Source organism: Gorilla gorilla, chromosome 17 (assembly GCF_029281585.2).
Source record: "Gorilla gorilla gorilla isolate KB3781 chromosome 17, NHGRI_mGorGor1-v2.1_pri, whole genome shotgun sequence".
Taxonomy (NCBI): Eukaryota; Metazoa; Chordata; class Mammalia; order Primates; family Hominidae; genus Gorilla; species Gorilla gorilla.
The window spans coordinates 65,133,705-65,142,134 of NC_073241.2; the positions used below are offsets into that span (position 1 = coordinate 65,133,705).

General features: G+C 47.3%; 1 non-coding gene across 1 annotated transcript; it reads right to left on the reverse strand.

Annotated features, from left to right (window-relative positions):
- Positions 1 to 322: 322 nt before the first annotated feature.
- On the reverse strand, positions 323 to 431 carry MIR187 (microRNA mir-187). Its single transcript, NR_106247.1, has one exon. It is a non-coding gene; the product is annotated as a microRNA mir-187 (primary transcript).
- Positions 432 to 8,430: the final 7,999 nt, after the last annotated feature.

The window sequence follows — 8,430 nt, forward strand, 5'->3', positions numbered from 1 at the left end:
ACCCCCATTGTGGAGTCTCAGTCACCTGGTCTGGGGACTGGAGGTGAGGAGCAGAAGGCATCCTCAAAGCCCAGACCCAAAGTAGGCTGTGTCACCCTGCAGCCAGCACCAGCTACCTGCACTGGGCCAGAGGTGAGCCAAGCTGTGTACGGAGAGACGAAACTAGGACAAAAAAGGGGGCTGAATGGGTGACACCTGGGGTGGTCCGGGTCGGCCTCTCTCCCAACACCCCACCCACCTGCCCACCAGAGCCTGGACTTTCCCATGGTCTCTGTGCAGTCCCCTGTGTCGAGTCCCTCAGGACAAGCGGAGCAGGCTCTGCTGCGGACCTGCGTCCCTCCGGCTGCAACACAAGACACGAGGGGTCAGAGCAGCGCCCGGGTCCTGTGTTGTAGCCCGAGGTCTCACACTGTGTCATGGTGAGCCCGACCTGCAGCACCTGCCCGGCCTCCTCTTCCAGGTGGGCTGCCCAGCTTCTGCTTGGGGAATCCGACTTGCTGTGCGTCCCGATGAGGAAGCTGTAAAAGAACAGAGGCCAGCATCAGTAGAGGGTCCTGGGACTGGGGCTCAGCAGAGGCCTTGACCTGAGGAGTCTTGGCTGTGATGGGCGAGGAGTCCTGCCCGGGGCAGCATAGATGACCTGTGCTCCAGGTGAACAGTGAGCCTGATGGAAATGCTCAGAGAGGTGAGGGGCTTTGCACACAAATACTTCACTGTCCGCATACCTTTTCCTTTAAACAATGAATTATGGCTGTTTACAAGCCACTAATTACAGTTTATCATAACAATACTTCCTAGGAAATGGGTTCCTACTCTAATACTATGATGAGAATTATGTAAACGCCAATCTAGTACAATGAATTACCCTGAGTTATAATAAATATCTGCACTTTGGGAGTAAGGCAGTAAACACAACATTACTGCTATCCATTTCCTATAGGCCTCTGAAGGATTTATTACTTATTTATGGTTTCTTCTTATTCAAAAACTCCTACATATCATTTTTTTGCAGATTATTTTGGATGAGTCATTTCTGGTTTTTTTAACAAAATAAAACGCGGTAGGCCCAGAACCCAAAAAGCGTCCCAACTTCAGTCCCTCCAAAGGTGACTTGTTGAGATTCCTCCCCAAGGCGCACAATCCTTGGCTGAGCTCCACAGAATTCCTGGGCTGTGGGAGTGAGGAGTAAGCGGCGGTGTTGCTCTCCTTATTTCTAGCTTCAGTAAAGTGGACCCATCAGTTTTGTTCAACAAATCTTTTGGGAAGGCTGTAGACTTTGAGCCCAGATGGGACATTAAACAGAAGTGTAGAAATTAGGTGTCACATCGTTTTCTACCAACAAAAGAAGATAAAAGTAGAAGGAAGAGGGATAACAATATCATGCCCACATTTTGTACAGGAACTTAAAATTGAACAATTTAGAGGGAGGGAAATCCCTTCTCTTCCTAAATTGTCTAAAAGGCTGAGGGGCTCTTCCCAGCTGACCAGGGTACTCCCCACTGTATCTGAGTCTGTGCAGATCTATACAGGCACATGTTCTCCAAATAAGTTATTTTCCCCTCCAAACTCCTTTCTCAGGCTGGGCACTCATGATCTAAGACTGCATCAGGCCATGAGAAGCAACAGAGGACTCATACACTTTTTTTGTGTGTGGTTTTTTTTTTTTATTATACTTTAAGTTATAGGGTACATGTGCACAACGTGCAGGTTTGTTACATATGTATACATGCGCCATGTTGGTGTGCTGCACCCATTAACTCGTCATTTACATTAGGTATATCTCCTAATGCTATCCCTCCCCTCCTCCCCCCATCCCACAACAGGCCCTGGTGTGTGATGTTCCCCTTCCTGTGTCCAAGTGTTCTCATTGTTCAATTCCCACCTATGAGTGAGAACATGCGGTGTCTGGTTTTTCGTCCTTGTGATAGTTTGCTGAGAATGATGGTTTCCAGCTTCATCCATGTCCCTACAAAGGAGATGAACTCATCCTTTTTTATGGCTGCATAGTATTCCATGGTGTATACGTGCCACATTTTCTTAATCCAGTCTATCACTGTTGGACATTTGGGTTGGTTCCAAGTCTTTGCTATTGTGTATAGTGCCACAATAAACTTACGTGTGCATGTGTCTTTATAGCAGCATGATTTATAATCCTTTGGGTATATACCCAGTAATGGGATGGCTGGGTCAAACGGTATTTCTAATTCTAGATCCCTGAGGAATCACCACACTGACTTCCACAATGGTTGAACTAGTTTACAGTCCCACCAATAGTGTAAAAGTGTTCCTATTTCTCCACATCCTCTCCAGCACCTGTTGTTTCCTGACTTTTTAATGATCCCCATTCTAACTGGTGTGAGATGGTATCTCATTGTGGTTTTGATTTGCATTTCTCTGATGGCCAGTGATGATGAGCATTTTTTCATGTGTCTTTTGGCTGCATAAATGTCTTCTTTTGAGAAGTGTCTGTTCATCTCCTTTGCCCACTTTGTGATGGGGTTGTTTGTTCTTTTCGTGTAAATTTGTTTGAGTTCTTTGTAGATTCTGGATATTAGCCCTTTGTCAGATGAGTAGATTGCAAAAATTTTCTCCCATTCTGTAGGTTGCCTGTTCACTCTGTTGGTAGTTTCTTTTGCTGTGGACTCATACACTTTTTAACACATCATTGTCTCAGGGCCCAACACAGGGCCTCTGAAAAATGAGAGCCTGTCACAGAGCCACCAGGCAGTGGCCCGCTACTGGCTATTGGGAGAAGCTACCCAGTCTCCAGAACCCAGCCCCCTGCTTCACAAGTCCAGACACCTGATGCTATCCAAGTGCCCAAGCTTGGGGGGCTCACTCCTGCTGACAAAACTCTGAAGAAACTGAATTCTGCACATGCTTACCTTGCCTTTGAAAGGCAGCAGAAGTGGAGTTGCATTATTGGGTTCTGTCTGAAGAAAGTGAAGGTATCCCAGTACTCATCTGCAACTTCTGACTACAAGCATGTGCAGCAGGCACCCTGGAACTGTATTTTCAGAAACTAAAGAACACAGAGGCAGCTAGGACAGTGGGGAGAAAGCCCATGGTGATGCAAGGACAGGGAGACCTAAGCTCTGGCTCTGGCCTCGCAGCAGGGAGCAAGGCATGATGAGTAAATCCCAGAAGCTGACCCAGAGTGGCTGCCCACATGACTTGCTTACTTGCATGAGGCTTAGACAGCTGGCTGATTCTCAGATCCCCCAGGAACCAAAATGCAGGCCAGGCGGTAACAGAGCCTCAGCCTGTGGGAGCCCCGTGCACCTGCCTCACAGCACATCCTCCCAGGTGTTGCAGGCCAGGCCTTCTTTCCCAAGTCAGAAGCCAGGCCCATATGGGCAGCTCAGCTGGAACAACAGAGGTGCAGGTCCAAGGCCCAAACAGTGGAGAGCAGGTGGTGTTGCTGGAAGATGAAGACAAAACAAGCCTCCTGTCCCCCCTCACTGCCCGGGATCTTCTACCTCAACCCTACCCAACATGGTCCTGAGGGGAACCAATCACTTCCTCTATGCCCATCCTGAGATGGGGCTATCTGACTTGTTTGTGCCAACAAGAGGTCAGAGTGAACAGAATGGGAACCAGAAAGAAAAGCTTAGAGGAAAGCTTCAAGCTCATGAAGCCCACCTGCGGGACAGGGGAACAAAGAGATCAGCAGGCAGCGGGGTGCAGTAGGCTGGGGCAGAGGGGAAAGAACGCTGTGGTTATTAAGTCTGTAGCAGGTGGAGGGCCAGGGGTCTTCTCATGAATAAGTTCTCAGAATTTTTTTTTTCTTATTTTTTATTTCTTTTGAGACAGAGTCTCACTCTGCCACCCAGGCTGGCGTGCAGTGGTGCAATCTTGGCTCACTGCAACCTCCACTTCCTGAGTTCAAGAGATTCTCCTGGCTCAGCCTCTTGAGTAGCTGGGATTACAGGCACATACCACCATGCCTGGCTTATTTTTGTATTTTTAGTAGAGACAGGGTTTCACCACGTTGGCCAGGCTGGTCTCGAACTCCTGACCACAACTGATCCACCCACCTCTGCCTCCCAAAGTGCTGAGATTACAGGTGTGAGCCACTGCGCCCAGCCTCAGAATTATTATTTAAGTAAATTACTCTCTCTTGTATTCATTTAACAAACATAACAGGCATTGTGCTAAGCACTGGACATAAGGTAGTGAATGCCTCACCCATTTGGGCCATGGTTGGATCTGTCACCTGCAGCCAAATGCTATCCTATTTCACATCGAAAGGGACAGAAGAGAGGTTAAGGGTGTGGGCTGTACGAGGACCTAAGCTTCAGAAGCCTGGGATGGGGAAGGATTTGGGGAAACCAGGGGAGAATTTACTAATTGAATGGCCAGTGGCCTTGGTGAAGCGCAGCTGGATCTCAGGGAAGAATTGAGCCCACGTAGAGTGTCCTGACAGCAACCCCCCAGGCAGGGTAGTAGGGGCTGCTGGGCAGACTCAGGACAGACTGAGGCCTGCAGCTAGAAGGCCGTGGGCAGAACTCCCACCCTGGGCTACACATCCAGGGTGCAGGCCCTAGGGTGTCTCCAGGAGGGAAAGAGCTCACTATGACCTGTCTGGTAGTTTGAGAAGAAGGGCTGTGCCAGAACCAAAGCACCCAGAGGGCCCTGATTGTGTGCATGCCAGCAAAGGCCTGACTTCCCTGGGAGACAGGCTCCTCGGCCCCTTACGGGGCTGTCCCCAGCGTACCCCAAGCACGAACCTAGACTGTCCTAGTATAACAGACTTGGCTGAGGGAGCAATGAAGAAAGGAGCTGTGGTCCTCTCTCCAAGCCTGCTGCCTGCCCCAAGGACAGGAGACATGCCCTGAGGGAGATGGCGAGGATGAGGCCTGCAGGAGTGGGGCAAGAGAGACCAGGACAAAGGTGCTCTTCATTGACTAGGAGCTCTAGAAACCTCCTAAGACTGGACAAAAAGTGTGAGACTGCAGAGCTATTTGAAAAATGGCCATCATTATGCGGGGTGGTGGGCTGTAGCTGAAGCGCCATAGAAGTGGGCTCATTTGCCGCAGGTTCTTTTTGCACTCTATTTTCCTCTATTTATTTTTACACCCTAAAAAAAAGGCTTGTACATCAAATAGTCACCTTTCATCCATTTGTAATTCTCTCCCTCTGGGGCACCATAAATTCATTTTATATTATTATCATATTAGAGAACCTAATACGTTTTCTCTCCTTGCCTTCAGCACGTGGCCTCACAGATGCTTTCCAAAGCAGGCCCAAGAACACATGGAGAGGGGAGAGGAAGGCAGGGGAGGGAAGGGAAGGGCAGGAGCTACTGCAAACCATCCCCACTCCTCACCAAGCCACATTCACTTATTTTGCTCAATAAAACACCTCCTTAATAAAATGTCTACACGCATTTTTTAATGCTAATGAGGATGGCTCACACCTATAACCCCAGCACTATGGAAGGCCAAGGCAGGAGGATCACTTGAGCCCAGGAGGTCGAGGCTGTAGTGAGCTGTGATCATGCCACTGCACTTCAGCCTGGGCAACAGGGTGAGACTCTGTCTCCAAAAACAAAAAATAAATAGGCCAGTAACGGTGGCTTATGCCTATAATCCCAGCACTTTAGGAGGCCAAGGCTGGTGGATTGTTTTGAGTCCAGGAGTTTGAGACCAGCCTGGGCAACATGGCAAAACCCTGTCTCTACAAAAAAATACAAAAATTTACTGGGTGTGGTGGTACACACTTGTAATCCCAGCTACTTGGGAGGCTGGGGTGAGAGGATCGCTCGAGCCCAGAAGACAGAGGTTGCAGTGAGCTGAGATCACGCCACTGTACTCCAGCCTAGATGACAGAGCCAGAACCAGTCTCAGCAAAAAAATAAATAAATAAATACTGCTAATGAGAAGAGAAATAATAAGCACCTTAGATTCCACCATGTTATTTGGAGAAGAGCATATAGCAATGGAGAAGTGGTACTGACCTCAAAATCAGAAAAACAGCTTTTGAATTCTACACTGCAGTGTTCTCACCCTGTGGCTTTAGATAAGTCATTCAAATTCCTAAGCCTCAGTTTTCTCCTCTGCAAAATGGGCGCATTAAAACCTGTCCTGGCCTCTGGACAGAGTCATCTTCATAGGTAAAACAGCATAGGGTCTTCTGTGTTACCTCTGAAACGAGAATGCTGGTACTTCTAGAAACTACCAGGAATGAACACTAACAATAAAATGTTATATTGATGCAAAATATTAGCAGAATTATTATTTAAGGAAATTACTCTGTATTCATTTAACAAACATAACAGGCATTGTGCTAAGCACTGGACATAAGGTAGTAAATGCCTCACCGTTTGGGCCACGGTCAGGTTCTGTTACCTGCAGCCAAATGCAATCCTATTTCACGTCCAAAGGGACAGAAAAGAGGTTAAGCTTGTGTGTGGGCTGTACCAGGCCCTAAGTTTTGGAGCCAGTTTTTTCTAATCCAGTTTAGGAACTATGTCACCTGGGGAACATTACATAATTTCTCTGAAAACAAGTTTCTACATCTGTAAAATGGGAGTAACAGTGCAGGATTGACAGGGTGACCATGAGGAGAATGAGGTGTAATTCACAGAGCACTCCATGAGTAGCAGCTGCTGTTGCTGCCGCATGTACCAGTGTAATGAACTGAACATTCATACTTTAAAATCGTTAGGATTTTTACCAATGTGATGGTATTAGAAGGTGGGGCCTTTGGGAGGTAATTAGGTCATAAGTGTGGAGCCTTTATGAATGGAACTAATGCCTTTATGAAGAGACATGAGAGAGAATCCCTCTCTCTCCTTCTCTCTCAGCCACGTGAGGACACAATGAGAAAGTGGCTGTCTGCAAGGCAGGAAATGGATCCTCACCAGACACCAGATCTGCTGGCACCTTGATCTTGGACTTCCCAGCCTCCAGAATGGTGAGAAATAAATTTCTGTTGTTTATAAGTCTATAGGACTTTGATATAGCAGCTCAAACGGATCAAGACAACCAGCAATCCTGTTTCCTTCATGATGACACATTTTGTGATGACACGATGGCTTACCCCTTAGGATCCCCACAGAAATGACCTTGCATCTACTCCTCTCTGGTGGTCATCTAGATCCCACTCAGTAGATGAACCCGTCACCCCCTCTGTCTCACAAAGGATGAACTTGCCAGTGAGGCAAATCCAGGATGTGTCCACACTCTTCTGAGAGCAGAATTCAGAGAAGGGACGGTTACCTGGCTGGCAGTCACAGAGGTAGCATAGCTCCTTGCATGTTGCAGGGGTTTGGCATGCTCGGCTGAATGAACAGACCAATCAGTGAGGGTCTGACTTGAGGTAGGCCTTTCACAGAAATCATGGTTATAAACTTTTGCATTTGCTGTGCACATACTGTATGCCAAGCACACTCTTAGCGAGTGGGAAAGATCCTGACCAATTCTGGTAATAAGTTTGGGACTCCCAGCAGGTGTGGCTTACCCTCCTGGAGATCCAAGGCACATCTTATGAAACCATATGAGCGTAGGATCAGTTCAAAATTACAAAATATCAGCCTGCATATAAAATAGATTTAGTGAATTACTTTCAGAATATTAAAGGTAGGGAAGCCCCTCTGGACAGAGAGAAGGTTATCTTGGAGGCTGGGACCCCTTCCCTGCTGTAACCTGTACATCCTTATCAAACACATTGCAGGAGGCCAGAAAATCATGACAATGTAACTCGCTGGCTCACCTTCCTCCAGACTTTGCTTGACACAGCCTTGTCAGAATCCCCGATACTATTTTTAAATTGCCACTTCCCCTCTCAGGCCCTCTAGCTGGACCCCTGCAGTGGTCTCCTAATCAGGCTTCCCTTCTCATCGTCTCCCCTCATGTCACCTATTAGTTACCCCACTTCCCAAAGAATAAAGCTGAATCCTTAGCCCAGCATTTAAGACGCCTTACTTAAAAGCATCTGGTCTCTGCCATACTCCCCAATGGGTATTTCACAGTCCCGAAGAATTAACTGCTTGCTTGCCTCTCTTCCCCACGACTCTGCCCACACCCTCTCCTCCTTGGGGCACCTCCCCTTCCCCTTTCCTGCCCTTCACCACACTGTCCACCCTTCTGAGGGCAACGCAGGAGTCCCTTCTCAAAAGACACCCCACTTCTTACCTCCTCAAGTGTTAACCTTGTCCTACATTTTTGACTTTTTAAAAAATACTGCAGGTCTTTGTAAACAGTAAATGTTTCTCAAACTCCAGGGTTGTAAAGCTCTATTTGATTAGGAATTGAATCATGTATGCCTTTGTGTACCCTGTGGTCTCTAATAAGATATCTTGGATATTGAGGTATGTAATAAATATTTGTTGGACAAATTAATATTTAATTACTTCATACAAATTCTCCTATTTATCATTGAAATAGCCTTTTTCTTCAGCACACATAATACAATTCAGTATCTCAG